Raw genomic sequence first — 23,097 nt, forward strand, 5'->3', positions numbered from 1 at the left:
CTCCTTTGCCACTGCTAATCCGGCTCGTCAACCAGCTCAAGAGGTCACGGTGCAGGATGTTCCTCGTCGCACCTGCGTGGCCGAGGCAGATATGGTTCCCGGACCTTCTGGACTTGTCAGCGTCCCCGCCAATCAAGCTGCCGGTGGACGCGGATCTGCTCTCCAGGGAAGGAGGCGCCATCCTCCACCACGACCCGAAATCGCTGAACTTGCAGGCCTGGCTCCTGCAGCGCTAGAGTTTGGAGGATACAACATACCGGCCGACTGCAGAGAGGTTCTTGCAAAGGCCAGGGCGCCCTCGACTCTTAAATGCTACGGACACAAATGGAAGAGGTTCTCTGTCTGGTGCCACGCACAGAAGATTAACCCTCTACGGATTACGGCTCCCCAAGTTCTGCCGTACCTGCTGACGCTGGCCAAAGCTGGACTGGCACACGCGTCCATCAAGATTCATCTTGCTGCGATCTCCCGATGCACCAGAACCACGGGACGGACGTCCTTGTGGTCTCATCGTCTGGTGAAAGAGTTCATGAAGGGACTGTTCAGATCGTTCCCGCCGGTGAAGGCTCCGGCCCCGGCGTGGGAGCTCAACGTGGTGCTGACCAAGCTCATGGGACCTCCGTTCGAGCCTCTGCACTCGGCCCCGTTGAAGTTTCTGTCGTGGAAGACAGCGTTTCTTGTGGCCATCACCTCCGCACGACGGGTGGGAGAGATCCAGGCCCTTTCCTGCAAGGCCCCGTACTTGACTTTTCACGACACGAGGGTAGTGCTCAGGACGCACCCCTCCTTCATGCCCAAGGTACTGTCGGACTTCCATCTCAACGAACCCTTGGTGTTGCCTGTATTCTTCCCGTCGCCGGCTGAGAGGACTTTGCACTCGCTGGATGTGGCTAGAGCGCTGAAGTTCTACGTGGACCGCACGAAGTGTTTTCGGAAGACGTCACAACTCTTTGTGAACTTTGGACCTGTCAATCAGGGGAAGGCTCTCTCGAAGGCTTCCATTTCTAGATGGCTCTCCGGCTGTATCATGTACTGTCATCGGTTGGCAAACCGACCGCTGCCCGGCCGTCCGAGAGCCCATTCCACCAGAGCGATCGCAGCTACCACGGCGTTCCTTTCTGGTGTGCCCCTGCTGGACATATGCAGGGCTGCTACGTGGAGGTCGACGCACACCTTCACGAAGTTCTACTGCGTCGATCGGGATTCCAGGGAGGAGTCCAGGGTCGGCCAAGCAGTGCTGCGCAACCTGTTCGCCTGAGGTGAGCCTGGTGAGGAGGTAAGATGCTTAATGTTGAGTTTGATGCAATGCTTAATGTTGAGCCTTTGCCACCTCCCGTGGTTGTGCATGTGTGTACTGCTATGTATTCTTTATTCATGAGCATGTGAATCCATGCCAGACCCCATGCTGGAGAAGGAACAAGTTACTTACCTGTAACTGTTGTTCTCCAGCATGGGTCTGGCATGGATTCACATGCGAACCCTCCCGCCTACCCCTCTGCGGCTCTTCACTTGGTCATACTGCCACTTCACGTGCTTCCAAATCTGAAGATGGCTGCCAGAGGCGGTGCTTAGGTAGAGGGCAGTCATTGGCTGTGGTCAGTATGACGCAGAGACCAGTGATTGGTTATTACTACGAAAGACAGATCAGAAACGAAACTGATACTGGTTTTTTCTTTACCGAGGATTCCCAGCCTGACGACGGGGAATATTCATGAGCATGTGAATCCATGCCAGACCCATGCTGGAGAACAACAGTTACAGGTAAGTAACTTGTTCCTTCCCGGACCTTCTGGACTTGTCAGCATCCCCACCTATCAAGCTGGCGACGGACGCAGATCTTCTCTCCAGAGAAGGAGGCGCTATTCTCCATCACGACCCGGAGTCGCTGAACTTGCAGGCTTGGCTCTTGCAGCACTCGAGTTTGGAGGATACGATAAACCGGCTGACTGCAGAGTGGTTCTTGCAAACGCCAGGGCGTCCTCAACTCTCAAATGCAATGGACATAAGTGGAAGAGGTTCTCTGTCTGGTGCCGTGCACAGATTAACCCTCTGCGTATTACGGCCCCTCAATATTGCCGTACCTACTGTCGCTGGCCAAAGCTGGACTGGCTCACGCCTCCTTCAAGATGCATCTGGCTGCCATTTCCCGATACACCAAAACTACAGGACGGGCGTCCTTGTGGTCTCATCGCCTGGTGAAGGAATTTATGAAGGGACTATTCCGATCGTTCCCGCCGGTAAAGGCCCCTGCCCGGCGTGGGAGCTGAATGTGGTGCTGACCAGACTAATGGGGGCCCCATTCGAGCCTATGCATTCGGCGCCGTTGAAGTTCCTGTCGTGGAAGACAGCATTTCTTGTGGCCATCACCTCCGCACGATGAGAGGGCCTGGATCTCTCCCAATCTTGCAAGCCTCCATACTTGACTTTCCACGACACAAGGGTGGTGCTGAGGACGCACCCCTCCTTTATGCCCAAGGTGCCGTCGGACTTCCACCTCAACGAGCCCTTGGGGTTGCCAGTTTTCTTTCCGTCGCCTTCGTCTCCGGCCGAGAGGACTTTGCACTCGCTGGATGTGGCTAGAGTGCTGAAGTTCTACGTGGACCGCACGAAGAGTTTTCGGAAGACATCACAGCTGTTTGTGAGCTTTGGACCTGTGAATCAAGGGAAGGCTCTCTAGAAGGCTTCCATTTCCAGATGGCTCTCCGGCTGCATCATGCACTGTCACCGGTTGGCAAACCGACAGCTGCCCGGCCTTCTGAGAGCCCATTCGACCAGAGCAATCGCTGCTACCACGGCGTTCCTGTCTGGTGGGCCCCTGCTGGACATCTGCAGGGCTGCTACGTGGAGGTCGACGCACACCTTCACAAGATTCTACTGCGTCGATCGGGACTCCAGGGAGGAGTCCAGGGTCAGCCAAGCAGTGCTGCGCAACCTGTTCGCTTAAGCTGAGCCTGGTGAGGAGGTAAGAGATGCTTAATGTTGAGTTGTTGTATTGCTCAATGTTGAGCCTGTTGCCACCTCCCGTGGTTGTGCATGTGTATACTGCTATGTATTCTTATATTCATGTGCATGTGAATCCATGCCAGACCTCATGCTGGAGAAGGAACGAGTTACTTACCTGTAACTGTTGTTCTCCAGCATGGGTCTGGCATGGATTCACGTGCAAAACCTCCCTCCTTCCCCTCTGCGGCTCTTCACTTGGTCATACTGCCACTTTACGTGCTACCAAATCTGAGGATGGCTGCCAAGGGAGGGGCTTAGGTAGAGGGCAGTCATTGGCTGGGGGCAGTATGACCCATTGATCAGTGATTGGTTACTACTAAGAAAGACAGATCAGAAGCTTAACTGATACTGATTTTTTCTTTACCGAGGATTCCCGGCCTGACGACGGGGAATATTCATGAGCATGTGAATCCATGCCAGACCCATGCTGGAGAATAACAGTTACAGGTAAGTAACTTGTTCCTTACTTTAAAACAGTGCAAATAGTTGGAGTTCACCATAGGAGTTGGTCCAATGCAATAGGTAGGCCAAAGTCAATGGGCTAGCGTCTTGTATAGGTAAAAACGGTTCTGGTAGATTCCAAGATGGCCGCCGGACTGTGAGGAGGCACTCCTCGAGTCCTCCGTGCAGGCGGGGGAAAAGGTGTGCACAGCGGCTTATGAAAGCCTCCAATTAACCCAAAGGGGAAGCATAGCAGAGGTCCGGTGCAGGCGACGGAGCCTGGTACATCCAGGCACGCACCCAGTGGTGAGAGCGAGCTTGCCCCGCTGAAGGCCTCGGAGGGAGGTGGGAAGACCCGAGACGCCAGCGACATACAGTCCCGTACGCTCCGTCCCGGGCAGCCAGCGGAGACACCCCCAGGCAACGAGGACCCGAGCCCCATCAGAGGCCACACTAGAGGCGGAGAAAGGTGATCGGTGGTGGGGGCTCCCCTCCCCCCACCCGACAACACGCCTCGGTGGTGCGGAGTAGCCCGCGAGGTACCCGCTTGAGGCCTCGGAGAGAGGCGGGAAGATCCGAGGCGGCAGCAACTGCCGGTCTCACACGCTTGGTTGCGGACGGCCAGCAGAGACACCCCCACCCCAGGCATCGAAGCCCCGAGCCCTGTCAGGGGCCACACCAGAGGCGGAGAAACGTGATCGGTGGTGGGGGCTCCCCTCCCCCCGCCCGACAACGCACCTCGGCGGTGCGGAGGAGCCCATGAGGTGCCGGCGACTCCCATAAAAAGGAGTTTCAGCGGATCCACACAGCGGGGTGAGTGCCCAGGAGGAGAGACAGCGGTGTGGATAGAGGGGGGTGCGGCGTGCGCTGAGAGTTGGTTGGAACCCCCCCCCCCCGGAGGAACGGGGAAACGGACACCGGGCACATCCAATTGCCCAGAGCGCGCTTGGAGTGTTTAAAGGTTCCCCCTAAGACTGCATTACGCCAGCAATCCCGCAAAGGACACCTAAAACGGAAGAAGACATCAGCTACAACTACGAAACACGCACTGCCTCGGGCAAACTAACCGCCGACAGTAGCTGACTGCCTCAGATGCCAGGTACCAAATCCAAAACGGGCCCATCAAGAGCACGGGCCAGGCCCCAGGAGGGACAGATAGCGAAGTGCTGGTGACAAAGGAGCCGTACTCGCCCTCTCCTCCTCCACCAGCGCCACCCACTGAAGCACAGGCCCACCCAACTTGCAATATGGCAACCGACAAAGACGAACTTTTAAATTGCTTGAAAGGTATGGAAGCCAGAATGACAAAAGCCTTCCATACTCAAATGGATCAACTTAGGGAGGACCTGAAATCGTCCCTCCAAGAGGTCAACAACGAAATGGCGGAAATGGGTGAAAGAGTGGACATAGTGGAAAGAGGCCTCTTGAACATCACGGAGGAGACTAATCAAATAGCTTGCTTTTAGACCAGCTGGCAACCGCAACAAACAATTTGGAGCTCCAGGCGGAGGATCTAGAGAACCGCTCAAGAAGATCCAATATCGGGGTTAAGGGCCTGGCGGAATCAGTACTGGACAAGGACTTAAGAGACACGATGCAACTCTGCTTTAGCAGCCTACTAGCGATGCCCAACTTGAAACTATTGGCTTCGACAGGATTATCGAGTGGGCCCGATACGCAACGAACCGGGGTCGCGACCCAGAGATGTCCTAATAGCGATGACATTGTATGGTCTGAAGGAAGAGGTGCTACAGGCGGCAAGGATAAACGGGGACCTCGCCTGGATCACTCTTCATAAAAGGCGGCTCATGCAACCAGTCAAGAAAGCCCTTTGAACACACCAAATCGGATATAAATGGTTGCACCCGTTTGGCCTGTCATTCACATGGGAAGGCAAACAGAGGAATATTGGGCACTGTGCAGAAGGTCTAGCTCTCCTACACTTGGAGGACAACCAGCAGGAGGCACCCGAGTGCCCTCCCCAAACGCACTTGGCCAGCCAAGCAAACCATGGGAATGGTCGACTGGGAGAAGGCAAAGACGAGGGAGAATGGGAAGGACTGGCAATACCCAACCGGTTCAGGTTTGTGAACCGAAAAGCCCACCGAATCCGAAGGACGCCTAGCACACGGACAATGAGTGAAACGCCACCTAAAAATGAGAAGACCACAAAATTGTTCTGAAGCGCCTGCATAGAGGTAGGAGGTCATTAATCTTGGAAGCAGGGTCAGAGTAATACTACCCCTGACCATTGTGCACTGGGGGGAATCTGGAGGCCTTACATCAGTTGGTTCAGCGAAGGACCCCATTAGGGGCCCAGGCCTCATACTCTCCCAGGATGGGGGGGGAGGGAAGGTGGTGGGAAGGGGTGGGGAAGCATACGAAGATTAGGAAAGCAAGGAACCAAAAAACTATGAACAAAGATGAGCCACCTCCACAACTGGGTTTAACAGAAGGAAAACAGACAGACAAAAGTCCTGCAGCAGGTTACAGGGTCCAATAGGCCGAATCCCATCTCCTAGGGAGCAATGGAAGAAGTGAACATAATCTTGCTTAATGTCCAGAGACTAAATTCCCCTGCTAAAAGACGATCGATTCTAGGCAGGCTGAAAGCCATGCAAACAAAAATAGCAATCCCACAGGAGACACACCTGCTCCAGCAAGATGAGAGAAGGATGCGTAGTAGATCATTCCCTCTTCAGTTTTTCGCCTCAAGCCAGTCTAAAACGAAAGGGGTGGCAATCCTATGTAGCAGGGAGTTGGGCTTCCACAAACATATCATGAAGGATCGGGAAGGCAGATTCCTGGGTGTGAAAGGTACCATCAATGGCCAAATGTACACAATTATAGCAGTATATGTCCCCAATGAAAAGCAGGACCAGTATATTCCCAAACTACTCCAGAAAGTCGGAGGATGGTGTGAGGGCAGAGTGATAATAGGAGGTGACTTTAACTGTGTTATGGACGCAAAAATAGATAAAATACTCCCCCCGACAGCTGCAGACCAGCAAAATAGACAGGCCCTGGGACAACTCTTCAGAGACATGGAGGTGATAGAGACGAGGCGGTTCTTCCACCCAGAAAGCAGGGAATATACACACTATTCGGCGGTACACAGGGGATACTCTAGAATTGACATGATCTTGGTGTCTTCCACCCTGATCCCCTATGTCAAGAAAATAGAAATCTGGGTCCAATATCTCTCGGATCACGCCCCAGTGGTAACCTGCATAGAACTGCAGAAAATAACGAATAGGCCCCACCCACAATGGAGGCTAAATGAAACAATCCTGAGGGACATAGCCCTTAGGGCACTTGAGGAGGAAGTCATAAGTAATTATTTTCTGAAAAATGACAATGGAGAGGTGGACTGGCGGGTAGTATGGGATGCGGGGAAAACAGTTATTAGAGGGGAATTCATAGCTCAAGCAACGCAATACTACAGAGAGAAAGCCCTTATAACGCAGAAATTAGAAGAAGAGGTAAGAAATGCTGAAAATCTCCATAAGACCCGTCAGATGCCCAGAGCCTGGCGAGACCTCAAAAAAGCTAGATCCAAATTAGAAAACCATATGGCGGACAGAACAGCTCAAATACTGCTAAACACTAAACAACGGGGGGAAAGCGAGCAAATTCTTGGCAGCCAAATTACGCAAACAGTAGGCGCGTAACCACATTACCTGGTTAAGAAATAGTAATGGGGAATTGCAAACGGGAGATAAAGAGAAACTAGAAAGGATGGTCCACTTTTACAAAAACCTGATGTCTAGTGGGAACCTGAACGCAACAGAACTGTCCTACTTGTCGGCCATAAAACTGCCACAGATTTCCGAACAGCAAAAAGAACAATTAGGAGCCCCTTTCACAACACAAGAAGTGGGTGACGTGATAGCAGCGCTTCCTAGGGGAAAGGCATCAGGCCCAGATGGTTTAGGGAACGGGTTCTACAAAGTATTCCTGACGCAGCTGACAACCCCCCTCACTCGCCTCTTCAACCTAATTAGGGACAAGGGAGCTGTCTCAAAGGATATGGGACACTCTGTCACAATTCTCCCCCTAAAGCCGGGGAAAGACCCGGTGGAATGCTCCAGTTACCGCCCCATTGCCCTCCTCAATATTGACGCAAAACTGAATGCAAAAATACTAGCAAATCGGTTGGCGTCAGTATTGCCCGAGATGATACACGCAGACCAGGCGGGCTTCATACCGGGAAGGCACACTCAGAATAATGTTAGGCGGGTAATTGTCATTATAGACTGGGGCACCAGGGGCCCCCAGAAATTCGCTATCGCTGCACTTGATGCCACACAAGCATTCGACAGCATAGACTGGGGGTACTTAAGTCTGGTACGTGAGGGTTTCGGCTGTGGGCCAACGTTTACTAAGATGGTTCTGGCTAATTATCAGCATCCATCTATGCACCTAATTGTAAATGGCTACACATCAGAAAGACTCAATATCCGGAGAGGTACTCGGCAGGGATGTCCCCTCTCCCCTCTTATATTCGCCATGGCAATGGAGCCATTTGCCCACAGTATTAGGGAGGACCCGGGTATTAGAGGGGTGCGAACAGGGGAGACCCAACATAAGATAGCCCTATATGCAGACAATATTATGCTCTACATGGCAGATCCAAAGCACACGTTACCCAGAATAATTAAATAACTGCAGAGGTTCGAAAACATATCAGGATTCACAATAAATTACGCCAAATCCAAAGCATTGAATGTAACCGAGGGTAGAGGGAACATAACTTACCTAGAGGAACGCTACCCCCTACAGTGGGAAAAACAGTCCCTGGAATACCTAGGAAACCGCATCACCAGATCCACAAAAAAACCTGCTCAAAGCGAATATTACTCTTCTATGGAAGCGCCTGCAGGGAGACTTGCAGAGATGGGACGTCCAGGAATTAGCATGGTTTGCTAGGATAGCGGCGATAAAAATGACCTTGTTACCCAGATTACTGTACGTGGTAAGTTCTACCCCGGTGGTGATCCCCCCCCCCCCCCCCGAAAATGATTCAGCAACTCCAAAACGCCGTGTTTAAATTTATCTGGGGGGAATAGGAAGCCGAGAATCCAAAAAAAATCATGATGCGCCCAACACCTCTGGGGGGGCTAGGAGTGCCGGATATAGGGATATATGTCTTAGCGGCCCAATTGGTGCCAGCACTGAAATGGGCAGGTAGTGACCCCCTCCCAGAGTGGGGGGAAATGGAACAGTCCGCGACAGACACCCCACTATGTATGCTGCCATTCCTTAAGCAAAAAGCACGAGAGAGGGGACGTATCCTATTGGAAGCGACAAAAACGACACTTCACACCTGGGATACGGCGATCCATGGCAGGGGGATCAAACTAGGCCTGGGTCCAATGTCCCCTATTGTACATAATCCAGATTTTTCGCCTGGGCTCCAACAAAAGTTCTGGTTCGGCTGGCAGAAAGCTGACGCAATGTCCTTACGAGACTTGTACCAGGATGATGCCCCACTTTCCTTTTGAACTATGAAAACAAAGATTCGGAATCACCGAGCATCACAGATTTAAATATATACAAGTGTGTCACTGGATCTCACACCCAGAGGTAAAACGGGCTGGATTACGCCCCCCAGTAGTTCTAGAACTCACGATACGGGAGGGGTCACAAGGAAAAGGGATCTCTAGACTGTACAAGTTGCTAGATAAATCGCAAGCAGATGAAACCCTCCAATATATGAAGGACTGGGAGCGGGACATAGGGGAGGAAATTGCACAGGAAAAATGGAGTCAAATCTGGAGAAGGGCTCACAAACTATCCAAATCCATGGCAATCAAAGAATCAGCATTTAAGATATCCTACCAATGGTATCTCCCCCCAAGTAGATTACATAAAATGAACCCCACATACCCTTCAGATTGTTGGCGCCAGTGTGGAGAAAGAGGTGACCTATTCCATATGTGGTGGTCGTGCTCAAGGATAAAAGTGTATTGGAAAGAAATACTGAGTCTTATCAGAGACATTACAGGTGCAGACCTACCACAATCACCTAAGGTCATTCTGTTGGGGGCAGTGTCAGAAGGGATATACGCAGCTTCAGAGAACAGAGCGGCCCTTATCACCCACCTACTGTCGGCAGCAAGGATGACAGTGGCCCAACGATGGAAGGCCCTACAGCCCCATGGTGGTGGATGAAAGTGTGGGGAGTCATGGCGATGGAGAACATTTGCGCCACAAAGTCAGGGTCATACCTGAAATTCTTAGCCATATGGGACCCACTTCAGGACTATGTGGGGGACAGGGAGGCTCAATTCTTTAAACCCAGGACTCTAAGAAACATTCATATTAGATAAAGACAGCTGAAGACAGGGAGGAGGGATGAGCTCAGGAAACTGCTTTGCTATGGTTATAACATTGGTTCAGTTTGGTTCAGATAACTAAGGGAAGGGGATGGAAAGGGTGGGAGTACTCGGGGGGGGGGGGGGGGGGTGTAAGGGGGCAGAGGGGAGGGGGGGAAAGTTGGAAGACAATAATGGTCTCGATGTCAAAGTTCAAGTAGGTTAAATAATTTGTTTGTACGGATGATAATGGTTGGAATACTGCTGTAACCGAAGGCTAACTGTTGTCTTACGTTTAAAAAGAACAAAAATGAAAATAAAGTTGGATAAAACATTTTTTTTAAAAAAATACGGTTCTGGTAAATAAACGAAAAAGTCTTTGCCACGGTTCTCGGAAGTAGTTCTCAGAAGAAAGTTATATGTCAGGTCACAAGCTGACTAGGCTTGCAAGTGGCCAAAGTTTCACAAACTTTTGCAGTGAGAGGTAAGTTCTCTCTGTCGGGTTTTCACAATACCTTATTTTGAAGAAAAAGATGCAGCTGAAGACTTCAGTTCCTGCAGATCTCGCTGTTCCTGAGCCTCAGTCGTGGGGACAAGAGGGATGACTTTTAGGGACTCCTGCATTGCGCAGGGACCGGTCACAAAGCTGGCAAACTGGCAATTCTTCGATTCTGGTAGCTGTCTTCAAGCACACAAACTAGTGTCCTTCTCCCTGGCTATTTGGTTTCCTGCAGCACACTGAGGAAAATACAACCAGCTCTGAGAATGGTGTCCAGGTGGCTTACGAGTTGATTCATCCTACCAACTCAAAGGAAGAAGTAGTCCTTGAAGGGCATCTCTGTCGAGATGAACTTGGCGATTCGGTCCTACAGCAGGGCTCCACCGGGCAAACCAACGGTCCAGTAATTGCAGCAGCCGTCCTCTTCCAGTTCGTCTTGGGTTCTTTCGTTCCAGTGGTGGACTCTGCCTTCAAAGCCAAGTGACTCACCTTTTAAACAGCTGCCACTTCGCCAGCAGGGTGGCTGTCCTTGCCGGACAGTCAGCCAGCCAATCACGCCAGAGTGCATTTGGGTCTCCTAGGAGACTAAGCACAGGGAGTTTCGGGCACCTCCCTCACTTCCTGCCCATTCCAGACACTCAGGCGCCAGAGGCGGTCTTTAGTTCTGAAGCCTGCCAAAGGCATAGAAACAAATGGACAAAACCTAGTTTGGCGCGCAGAGACAAACTCTAGAAGGACCTTTCCAAAAAGAAATGGCAAAAAAAGAAGACCGGACCTGTTTAAACAAAGGAGGCTCAGACGCCATCTTGAAAAACTGAGACAGTACAAAACTCCACTCTCAGTATAAGGCTGTACCACCTGAGTATTTGGTAGCATAGACAGAGCAGCCAGATGTATTTTAGGAGGCAGAGTGGGCTGTAGGAAGGTACAAAAGAACCTGTAGCATACAAATGGTTCAAAAGAAGCACACCCAGAAGTATTATAAAAAATAAATGTTTAATATAAATACAAATAGTCCAAGGTAATCTTGGTGGGTAAGAACTTTCATAAAATTGTAAACGCATTATAAAAACGCAACACAATGCTTGAAGGTCCACAGACCACAGCATAAACCTTGTTCAGAATACTAACAGTATTTCTAGGTAAGTCAGACCTACTCATACACATTTAGAATAGAACACACCTATTCAGAGGGAGTAAAACCAATTACTTTTAGATTACTTTACAGTAAGTCAAGGGTAGTAGGCCCGTTCAGTTATGCAGTGACACTCAGTTTGGAATCACATAGTAAACCAACCCTGTTACCAGGATACTTTTCTAAATAGTGGAACACAATTCAGGGAACAGTATAATCCTATAACTACATTCAGGATATCCCGCAGTTATACCAGAAGAGTAAAACCAAATGTTGTAATAAACTATTGCTTGTCAGATGAATGGAACACGGCCTAAGATAAGCAACATTTCTGAACTTATTTTAGGATGGCACAAGGCAGACCAAGGTTAGTAAAGCCCACAATGCACTTGAGAAGTGTACACAGCTAGTCAAGATAAGTAAAACCCAAGGCAGTCTTATTCTAGACAGACGATACAGAAGATCGGGGGAAGCGAGACTCGGTTGGTTAGCATATACATTTGTATCCTAGAGGAAATAGTAAAGTGAAGCCAACAGTATTACTTTTGGGAGGAGGGGGACCCAATTCACAGGTGAGTAAGATAACCATATATATAATTCTGAGGCTTGTGTAATCTGCTTAGATCACATGCTGTGCATAGGCCGACATGTAGTGGAAGCTGCGGAGTATTAGTTTGTTTTTCGAAACTCAAAAAGGGGCGTCGAACCAGGGCATGCCAGTAATACTATCCCTATTGTGATGTCCCCTGTACCCATGATCCCTCATGCGTGTAGGACCACTAGATTGTTTCTTTCTGCCATACTAGTCAGACGCATGTTGCTGAGTTCCCTCGTCTTTAGCCGTTTATACTTATTATTATTGTTAAAAACTTCCCGGTTCACTTCCACCCTACGCCGAATATCGACGCCGGTGAAGATCGAGGAAACCAGCCGTTGAGGACTGCCACCTTGGAAGGCCTCTGGCCTCGGCCCTGAACAGTAGGGAGAGTGGTGGGTGATCATACAGGCTTCTTTCCACCTTTTTTCCCCTACATGTACCCGCCAGCTACCATTTTATAACATATGGAGAGTACTCCATTTAAGTTCTGCCCAAAGTGTAACAGGAAGTTTCCCTGGTAGACAAGCACAATATGTGCAATCTGTGTCTCCCACGAGACCATCCCGAGGCTACCTGTCGAGCTTGCAAGCTCGTCAAGCTGAAAACCCTTAAAGACTGCTCAACTAAACGCTGGCCCACTACGGCAGGCAGCTAGAGGCCGTGGAAGTGGATGGGACATTCAGCGATGGCCGCAATGCCGCCCAATCGGACGGCGAGGGCAGAGGGGTGACTTCAGACACAAATACGCCGGTGCCCGACCCCGAAGGAGTGGCCTGGCGGCCACGTTGTGGAGACAACACCCAGCGGCAAAAGCACTACACTTACTACCTCCACTAAGCACATCAGCCCTGGCCGCGACTCGACATGAGACTTCGCATCCAGGTTCCCCCATCCAGGCTCCAAGGGGAACGCCCTATGGATGAATTGGTCAGGGATATTTGCCTACGCTTTTCCACCAACCCCTCAGATGAGGAAAGTGGTGAACAAGATCCACAGAGAACCCATGACGCTCATCCTGGTTGCTCCCATGTGGGTGAGACAACCATGGTATATACACCTATGCAAACTGCCGGTGTGCGACCCCATCAAACTCCTGTGCCGGTACAACCTACTCTCCCAGCACAAGGGGCTAACAGTGCATCCTAAACCCAACTCGATGAACTTGCCAGCATGGCTTCTGAAGTCCTAGAGTTGGACATCTCAATTTACCTCAGAGATGTATGGATATCTTGAAGGAGTCAAGAAAACCAAACGCGAGGCACTGTTATTATGATAAATGGAAATGGTTTATTTGGTGCCGAATAAGCAAATCAACCCTGTTGATTGTACTCCTTCTAATGTGGTCATATATGCTCCACTTGTTGGATGCCAGGATAGTGTTTAACTCACTAAAGTACACCTGGCAGCTTTATCAGCCTACACCACTTCCCATAACAAGGTGCATTGGTGGAAGGTGGCAGTTGTCAAAGCATTTGTGGAAGGGGTAAAAAGACTCCACCCTCCAAATCTAGTCACAAACACCTGACTTATAAAACTGCCTTCTTAGTAGCCATAATGTCCGTGAGAAGGGTCAGTGAAATTCAAACTCTGTTAGTACAGGATCCTTTCTTTACTATTCATAAGGACAAACTGGTTTTACGCACTCACCCTAGGTTCTCGCCTAAGTTAATTTCCAAATTCCATGTTAACCAGACTATTGAGCTATCAGCCTTCTTCCAAGAACCGAAGAGCTCTGCTGAGGTGAAACTCCACAGACTAGATGTGAGAAGGGCGGTCCTCTACTATGTAGACAAGACCAGACTGCTAAAACAGATCTGCTGTTTGTCTCCATAGCTCTAGGCAGAGAAGGAGATCGCGTCTCTAAGAATGCCATCTCGAGGTGGATAGTCAGATGTATCCAACTGTGCTATTCCTTTTCAGATAAAACACTGCCTTTCACGCTAAGGGCCCACTCTACAAGAGGTACTGGAGCCACTCTGGCTTTCATTGCAAATGTACCCCTGGACAGCATTTGAAAAGCAGCTACATTGAGCTCTATTAACACCTTTAATCCGCACTACTGCATTGACACTCATTCCAAGACAGATACTCAAGTGGGACAGGTGGTTATAAGACACCTGTTCGCTCATGAACATTCTCACATCCCACCTCCTTCTTCTAACACTGCTCACTAATCTATGCACAGCATGTGATCTAAGCAGATTTCACAAGGCTCAGAAGGGATACATTACTCACCGTAATCGTATTTCTGATGCTTGTATCTGGTTAGATTCACATGCGCCCGCCCTGCCTCCACTCTGAGAGAAGGCACATGGATGCTTGTTGAATATTCTGTACTCGCGCTACTTCTCATGCTACCTCATGTCAGAAAAACACAATCCGAGGTTGCTACACATGTGAGGGATCATGGGTACAGGGGACGTCAGACTAGGCATAGTATTATGCCCATCAGCGCCCGCACTTCTTTGCGCTAAAATAAGTGAATAAAAAATTCCAAACAGGCCTTATTTCTGGTGTAAGTAATTCTTGGTTTTATTTGTTTGCTTCATTAAAGGTTAAGCCCTTCTTGGATGACACGTGTTTCGGCGTCTATACTGAGCCTTTTTCAAATCTGGGCTATTCATATTGATACAAATGAAAAGAAAAATAAAGTACTTCGAGGGGATTGGGTCCTCTGATGTATTCCATATTTATGACATGTAATCACCACAGCTGTGCTGCTTCGGAAACTTTTTTCTGCGTCGATGCGCCGTCGTCGAGGACCTCGTCCGACGTCATCCAATGTGATAAGTAGGACGCACGACGCTCGTAGCCTCAGTTGCGTTTTTTCTGCGACCGTGTTGCTTCGTGAATCTCGGTTAACGCCTCGACTCTTTGGAGTTCTGTTCTTCTCGGTTCTTCGAACCTGTTATTTTTTGTGAAAATCCTTCGTGTGAAGATGTCTTCTACTTCGTCTTCGACCCCGCATCCGGGCTTCAAGAAGTGCGGGGAGTGTGGGTCCAAGATGTCGGTGACGGACTCGCACAACGCCTGCCCCTGGTGCCTCGGGGAGGCCCACGACACGGATGACTGTATCGACTGCCAGTCGCTCACGTCCAAAGCCTTACGCGAACGTAAGAAGAAGTTGTCGGTAGGTCGGGTGTGCAAGCCCCGGAAGTCGAAGTCTGCGGGGCTTTCGACGGATGATTCGAGAGGTGACTCTCCGCATCGTCGGAAGTCTCGTGGGTCTCCTAGGTGTTGGTCTCGCCACTCCTCAGCCTCTTCGAGGCATTCTCGGAAGCGCCGACACTGGTCGTCTTCCAGGTCCTCCTCGGAGGACTCTGCCCGGCACGTCGCTTACCCCACCAGCTGTGCAACGCCGGAGGAATGGGCTTCCTTCGGGAAGAAAATGCTGGCGATTCTCGAGTCGCAGGGTACTAAGTCGTACGCGCCCCCGAGTGGGGTCGGTCATGAGAGGTCGAGAGACACCGCTCGCAAGAGTGGTCGGCACGAGTCACGGGAGAGGTCCCGTTCGGACAAGGAGACTCATTCTCGACGTATCCGTTCCAGGTCCCGGTCCTCGACGCGTTCAAGACCGTGTGCACCTGTGAGGTCTTCGAGGAAGACATCGACGTCTGAGGCGTCGAGGGCGTCGACAGGCTTTCTCGAGGCTCCGGCTCCGTGGAAGTCGTCGAAGCCGTCGACGCTCAGGTCGTCTAAGGACACGCTCGGGGCTCCAGCTTCGAGGGCTGTGTCGACACCGCCGATGCTGGCGGCGCTGCATCTGACGCCGATTTCGTCGACACCGATCCTCTCGGCGCTGATGCCTGTTCTCTCGACGCCGATTCGCTCGACGCCATCGACGCCTTTCGTGTCGGAGGTACCCCGTGGCACGGGGGAACCCCCTAGGAAGGCTCTGGTTAAGAGCAAGCACTCTCGGGTGCCTTCTTTTCACCACCTGGAATATATTTCAGAGGCGGATGAGGATTCTGATGGCCTGGTTCCTAGTCAGGTTCCAGATGAAATTGTCTCGGGCCATAGTCAGTTTGACGATTTGAGGCAGTCCCTGCATGATGCCAGTGGACTGGACACCTCTCTACGGAGGTGGAGTTTTGTAGGCCTGAGCCTGGCTCTCATGCCGATTCCTCGTACCGGCGCCTTATTGCTAGGGTTTCTGAGTACTTGGGATGGTCTGCTCCCCCAGGGGAGTTTGTGCAGGATGATCTAACGGACATCCTTGATGTTGGTCCCCCAACTGACCCGGTACTGCCGTTCCATATGGCTTTACAGAGAAGGGTGGCAGCGGCTTGGACTGCTCCGGAGAGTCTCCCGGCGGTGGGCAGATCCTTGTCGCGAAAATAACGTCCAGCCAGTAGCGACCCCTGCTACTTGACCAGGCACCCCACTCCGGAGAGTTTGGTGGTGCAGGCGGCCACGGCCCCGGCAAAGCAGGCGTCGTACCCTACCATCCCTCCTGATAGGGACGACAAACGTTTTGATGGCTGGGCGAAGAAAGTGTTTTCTTCTGGTGGTATGGCGCTTCAGGCGGCCAACTCCATTTGTGCCTTGTCTCGTTTCACACACGCTCTGTGGAACTGTGTTGCGTTAGCGGCTAAACATATTCCCGAAGGGGACGAACAGGATGGTTTCCTTGCTATGGTCCAGGATGGTAAGGATGCCATGTGTGAGTCCGTTCAGTCGGGTTTGGACTTAGCTGAATGCGTCAGTAGGTCCATGGCGGCGAGCACCGTGATACGCAGGTTTGCGTGGTTGCGGAAGTCGGGGTTTGCTCCTGATGTGCAGTCCCGGCTCCTCAACATGCCCTTTGACGGTGAACACCTTTTTGGCAGCAAGGCTGACGAGAGCCTTGAGAGGTTGCAGACCTCAAAAGCTGCAGCGAAGTCGTTGGGCGCTGCAGTTCGCCAACCTCCGCCTTTTCGTCCTAGGGGACAGCAGCGGAGGGGTGGTTCCTTTTGCTATTACTCGTCCTTCAGTAAAGCGAGAGGAGCTGGAAGTCAAAGAGGCCAACGCAGGGGTACCAGAGGTGGACGACAGGGTACCCGTGGTGCCAAGGCCGCTCGGGCAGTTGCCTCTTTGCCCTCAGGTAACGCCGCAGCCGCTCCCACTCAGTCATGAGGCCATGTCCCATGGTTCGCCGGTTGGGGGAAGGCTGGCGCAGCATCTTGTAGAGTGGCAAGCCATTACTTCAGATGTGTGGGTTCTGGAGATCATAACCCACGGCTACTGTCTTCCCTTTCGGCACAGGCCTCGCGACAATCCACCGGGGAATCTCTCTTTGCAGAGTCCGGATCCGCTCTTTGCCCAGGAAATTCAAGCCCTGCTGGAGAAATGCGCCATAGAACTGGTGCCTGTAGCGGAGAGGAACAAGGGATGGTATTCCCCTTATTTTTTGATTTCGAAGAAAGACGGGGGATTGAGACCCATCATGGACTTGCGCGGTTTGAACAAACTCCTCAGGAAGGACAAGTTCAAGATGGTTACTCTCTCTCAAGTCCTCCAGGCCCTTCAGCTTCAGGACTGGTTGGTGTCACTCGACCTCAAGGATGCTTACTTCCATGTGCCGATCCATCCCAAGCACAAGAAGTACCTGAGGTTGGCGACTCGCACTTTCAGTTTCGGGTCCTGCCCTTCGGATTGACCTCCGCCCGAGGGTTTTCACCAAGCTCATGGTGGTGGTGGCAGCGCATCTCAGGCAAGGTGGGATTCACGTCTACCCCTACCTGGACGATTCGTTGATCAGGGGGAGCTCTCCCGAGCAAATCCTGGATCATCTGTCCGTCACCTGCCACTCCCTTCACAGGCTGCGCTTCTCCCTCAATTCAAAGAAGTCCCATTTGACGCCAACACAGTGGCTCCAGTACATCGGAGCAGTGCTCGACACTTCCCTGGGGCAGTGTTTTCCTCGCCAGGTGAGGGCTCTTCACATTCAGCAGATGGTGCACAGGTTTCAGCATGCCCAGACGCTCCCAGCGTTCGAGTTCTTGAGGTTGCTCGGCCTCATGGCATCCTGCATTCTTCTGGTGCCAGTGGCTCGCCTGCGGATGAGATCTTTGCAGTGGGCACTCAAGACGCAATGGTCGCAGTCCTCCGGCAGGATGTCGGACCCGGTTCAGGTGCCGCCCTCGGTCGCCCGGGACCTTCTGTGGTGGGCCGTCGAAGGCAACTTGATGAAGGGGGCTCCATTTTGGCTTCCCTGGCCGGAGGTGACGATCGTGACGGATGCATCCCTTACGGGATGGGGAGCTCATGCCGTCGGAGTCCAGACTCCATATCAATCTGTTGGAGCTGAGGGCCGTCAGGCTAGCCCTGAAGGCTTTTCTGCCGACTGTGCGAGGAAAGAGTGTCCTGATCCTGACGGACAACACAGTGGCCATGCACTACCTCAACAAAAAGGGGGGGGCAGGGTCACTTCCTCTGTGCAGGGAGGCGATGCAGCTCGAGTTCTGGGCCACCCAGCAGGAAGTTTCGATATCGGCAGTTCATCTGGCCGGAGACGAAAACGTGACGGCGGACGCTCTGAGCAGGCAGAGCGCGATCTCTCACGAGTGGGAGTTGGCTCAGGAGATTCTCCTGGAGATCTTCGCCCTTTGGGGGACCCCTCAAGTGGATCTCTTCACCTCCAGTGTCAACCGGTAGTGCGAAATGTTTTGCTCGCGGGAATTTCCTCCAAAAGGAGCCTTAGGAGACGCGTTCGTGGTGGAGTGGTCATTCCCGCTGCTGTATGCGTTTCCTTCAGTCCCCGTCATCCCGCAGGTGCTGCGGAGGTTACGGAAGTTCGGTTCCCGGATGATCCTCATTGCTCCGGCGTGGGCTCGGAGGACGTGGTACCCGGACCTTCTCGACTTGTCCATCTGCCCTCCACGTCGTCTTCCCTACCGAGACGATCTGCTCTCACGGGAGGGGGGTCAGGTTCTCCATCCAGAGGACAGATCCCTCAACCTTCACGCTTGGCTTCTGAAAGGTTGAGGTATAAGGATTGGGACCTCCCTGAAGACGTGATGGAGGTGTTGCTTTCGGCCCGAAGGCCAGCAACAAAGTCTCTGTACGGTTGCCGTAAGTTCTGCGACTGGTGCAGAGTTCAGAATGTGGATCCTTTTGCATTTGACATACCCATGGTTCTGTCCTTTTTGCTTTCTTTGGCCCACAGGGGCTTGTAAGTGGGTACCATTAAAGGTTACCTGGCGGCGCTGTCCATCTTTAAGCGCTCTTCTGAAGAGTGTTCTTACTTTAAAATCCCTTTAATTTCACAGTTTCTGAAAGGGCTCACTAATGTGTTCCCTCAGTCACCTTTCCTGGTGCCCGGTTGGGATTTAAACCTTGTTCTTAAGTTTCTTATGGGTGCTCCGTTTGAGCCTTTACATTCTTGCCCTTTGAGGCTGTTGACTCTGAAAACTGTGTTTTTAGTTGTGGTTACTTCCGCTCGCAGAGTGAGTGAGTTACAGGCACTTTCAGTTAAGCCACCCTTCACTGTATTTCACAAGGACAGGGTTGTCCTTAGAGTTCGTCCTTCTTTTCTTCCGAAGGTAGTGACGGAATTTCATTTGGCCCAGAAGGTTGTTCTTCCGGCATTCTTTCCTCCTCCGCATCCTGGTAAGGAAGAGGAAAGGCTCCATAGGCTTGATCCTAGGAGAGCTTTAAGCTTTTATGTTTCACGCATGTCCCGGGTCAGAGTGGACGATCAACTCTTTATTGGTTACGCTGGAAAGCGTTTGGGGCAAGCTGTGACGAAACAGACTTTGTCTCGCTGGATTATTTTGGCCATCTTGGAGTGTTTCCGCTTGGCGGGTAAGGACCCACCGGCTGGCTTGCGGGCCCATTCTACCAGGGGTATGGCTGCATCTACTGCCCTGCAGAGGGGTGTTCCTATTCGCAACATCTATGATGCAGCCACCTGGGCTTCAGTACATACATTTGTACGTCACTATTCCCTCGATTCCATCCGAGGACAGGATCTGGCCTTTGGCAAGGCGGTCCTTTGCTCTGCTATTTGATTGGCTATTCTAAATTTTGATTCTAAATTCTTTCCCTCCTCCTTGCTCTGGTACTGCTTTGTGAGTCTGTCATAGATATGGAATACGTCGGAGGACCCAATCCCCTCGAAGAACAAGTTACTTTCTTACCTGGTAACGTTCTTTCGATGGGATGGTCCGACGACGTATTCCATATCGCTCCCGCCCTGCCTTCCCCGCTGCAGAATTTCTTTTGCGATTGCAGCTTACGTTCCGCAAGGCTTTTGTGTCTGACTGGCAGTTGACTAATGTCACACGTTCTGGGGGAAAAAACTACAACTGAGGCTACGGGCGTCGTGCGTCCTACTTATCACATCGGATGACGTCCGACGTCGGAGGAGGTCCTAGACGACAGCGCATCAACGTCATCGACGCAGGACGCAGAAAAAAGTTTCCGAAGCAGCATAGCTGTGGTGATTACATGTCATAGATAAGGAATACGTCGTCGGACCATCCCATCGAAAGAACGTTACCAGGTAAGAAAGTAATTTGTTCATTTGTAACTTACTGCTCAGTTTTTTTAACACATGATAAAAATTATGACTTCCTTGTGTTTTGACCCCACACCATGAGTCTCCAAAAACCATGTTATAAAAGTACATTACACCTCGTGCATTTCAAATAATCCATATTATAAGCATGTGTCACATTCAAAGGATAGTAAGAACATTTGTAACTCTTCCTTTTTCACGGGGCCAGTTACCAAACAAACTCTAACAAGTAAGTACTTTAAATCAATTATTACATTTCTTAGGCAAAAGGCCCAAACCTTATAAGTCTTTCCCTATGCTTGAAGCATGAGTGTTTTCAATGGCAGGAGGTGGTCACTAGCACTCTAGTGTCCAGCAGACAGGTCAGGATAGGCACAGTGGTAGGAAAAGGTCAGAGAGCCTGTGGAAGCCTCTTTAAAAACAAGTACGTAGTTCACTTTAGAATTCGTTAGGGTCCTGGGACTTCAAAGAAGACGCCCTTGGAGGATTCCAGCAGTCGAATTGGGAGAGGACTCCCAATCACATGAGACAGCCCAAAGCTACAAAGGAATCACACAAGGCTAAAGTTAAGTAATACCCCAGCCAACACAGTACCTCAGCACAGAATAAGAGTTTGCAGCAGGACGTCTTCAGGATCTGCAGCCAAAACCCCGGTCAGTGAATTCCTTGTCATGTAGACTGAAGATAGGACAAAGGAAAAGGTTTTGCAGCAGTGATCAACGGGGAAGCCTGCAAGCAAGAGTGTCTTTGTGGCTGGAGGTAGTTCTGTGGTCTGTGCGCTCTTTTCAGGAGCCAGGAGAAGACTGAATATCACCAGTCCGATTCTTGTTTGTCGCTAATCTGTTCCATCACACTGGTGAGGGGACTTAAAGGACTCAGTTTGTGTCTCTGGAGGTCTAGCAGGATGCCCACAAAGTTTCAGCAAGATTCAGAATTTCGGAAGACCATGCACCGCCCGATGGCTCGAGGTACCAGGATATTGAGGTATTGCAGCCCCGCATAGGTCGCAGGACGACGTGGAATGGCTCAAAATGCAGGTCTTAGAGTCTAGTGGATCTCACTAGGCTCTGGGTCATCCTTTTCGGGATCGACAGGTCGCTTGGAAGGAAGGGTAACAGCAGGGTCTTCGAAATCTTCTCTGCCGACTTTTTTTAATCCTCCTCTTCGGTTTTGGTTCCAGTGGTCGATTACTTCTTCTTCAGCTTCCAGGATCAGACCTTTTATACAGGATCCCAGCCAATCAGACAGACCTCCAACATTCAAACCTGAGCAGGTGGCAGTCCTTTCAGGACAGCCAACCTCACAGTTTGTATTTGTATTTATTATACTTTTATATAGCGCTTTACACCAAAGCGCTTTACATAAAACAACAAGAAAAACCGGATTCCAGCAGGCAGGCTGGAAGACAAAGGACTGCAGAGTTTTGGACTCCTCCCTTGTTTCCTGCCGTCCCAGACACACAATGGAGCCTGGGCGGGCTTGTCCAAGGTATCCCGCCGAAGACAAAACCCGCACAAAGGAGTTTCCCACCCTGAAGAGTAGGGAAAGGACCAAGAAAGGACAAACTCGAAAATGGCAAAAAAACAAGACAGGGGCCATTTTATTTAGGCTAAGCTTGTCCCTGCAACAGAAATGTTGGAATGAGAAAGGGGTTACACTGTATCTCCCCACCAGTTCACATAAGGTGGGGTGTGCCGGTCTCACCAAAATAAAGTGTAGAGAGGATAAAATATCCTTCGGAACAGTAGTTCTCACAAGGTTAGCCAGAGAAAATTAAAAGGGTAGCCGAAAGGGCAACCCAGCAACCAGAAAAAGATAAATGCCAAAAAGTTGTAAAAAGGCATAACATTCAAAAGACACTGTGGAGAGTCTTAAAAATGACACCCATAAAAAGAGTAAAAGATGATGTGAGTGTGGAAAAACGTTCCCACTCAATGAGTTAAGAAAATAAAATCGACCTGTCCAGCAAAAAGTTCTGGGGGTCTCAGAAGTGAGGGAGATTTAGCACTAAACTGAAAATATTATCTAACACTCAGGAACCTTGCCTTTTATCAGGATTTCCCATTCATTCTTCTGCAAACTCTCCCTGCAGTTTACAGAAAGGGGTGGGTGGCAGTCCAATCAGGACAGCTGGTCCCCTAGTCGGAATTGTTTCCATTCAGGCACATCAGCAGACAAAGGATAGGGGAGTTTCGGGCTCCTCCGCTTTTCTTGCTTCCTGTCCTCGCAGACACACTGGAGCCTCGGGGGGGCTACAAAAATGGTTCACGCCGAAGACAAAACTCACATCAAGAGACCTTTCCTTCCCAGGATGGCAGACGAAGGGCTAACAAAGACCAACCACACAAGAAATGGTGAAAAAAGAAAGGAGCCCCCATGTTGGAACATAGGTGACCCTCTTTGGCATAAATGCAGCTGTGAATACAGCCTGAATGTGAGCATTTTACAAAATTCAGTAGAACACATCCACCAGCCATAAATAACTATACGGTTGTCACTGTAAACAAAATGTTACAAGAGCAGAGAGTCAGCACACCACATAAGGTGGGATGTGCTGATATCTCAAAAATAAAAGTTTATGAAGGATAAAAACTTTCCCTCTTT

General features: G+C 50.7%; 1 protein-coding gene across 1 annotated transcript in view; it reads left to right on the top strand.

Annotated features, from left to right (window-relative positions):
* The window catches only part of PMPCB (peptidase, mitochondrial processing subunit beta), a 408,171-nt gene that overhangs the window by 338,077 nt on the left and 46,997 nt on the right, over positions 1-23,097 (top strand). The window lies entirely within an intron of this gene.

Source organism: Ambystoma mexicanum, chromosome 12 (genome assembly GCF_040938575.1).
Source record: "Ambystoma mexicanum isolate Mex_15411 chromosome 12, UKY_AmexF1_1, whole genome shotgun sequence".
NCBI lineage: Eukaryota > Metazoa > Chordata > Amphibia > Caudata > Ambystomatidae > Ambystoma > Ambystoma mexicanum.